This window comes from Eimeria tenella, genomic scaffold (genome assembly GCF_000499545.2).
Source record: "Eimeria tenella Houghton genomic scaffold, Eth_scaff2062, whole genome shotgun sequence".
In the NCBI taxonomy this organism is placed as follows: domain Eukaryota; phylum Apicomplexa; class Conoidasida; order Eucoccidiorida; family Eimeriidae; genus Eimeria; species Eimeria tenella.
Genome location: NW_013541907.1, coordinates 1 through 316, shown reverse-complemented (window position 1 = coordinate 316; position 316 = coordinate 1).

The window sequence follows — 316 nt, the reverse complement described above, 5'->3', positions numbered from 1 at the left end:
GCAGCAGCAACGGCTGCAGCAGCAGCAGCAACAGCAACAAGAGAGCTGTGGAATGGGTGGCAGCCGCGTCTGTTGGTTTGGATCCGCTGCAGCAGCAATTAGAACTTTTTTGTTTTTGTCTTGTGTCCTCCGCAGCTGACAAAAATGCCGAAGAGTTAGGCAGCAAACAGACGCGTGAAAACCAGAAAGCTGCAGTGTACGTACACCTCAACAACTCAAGTGTGCATGTACACCACAAAAACTGCAGTGTACACGTACACCTCAAAGACTGCAGTGAGCTACAGTGTATGTACACCTCAAGAGCTGCAGTGTACGT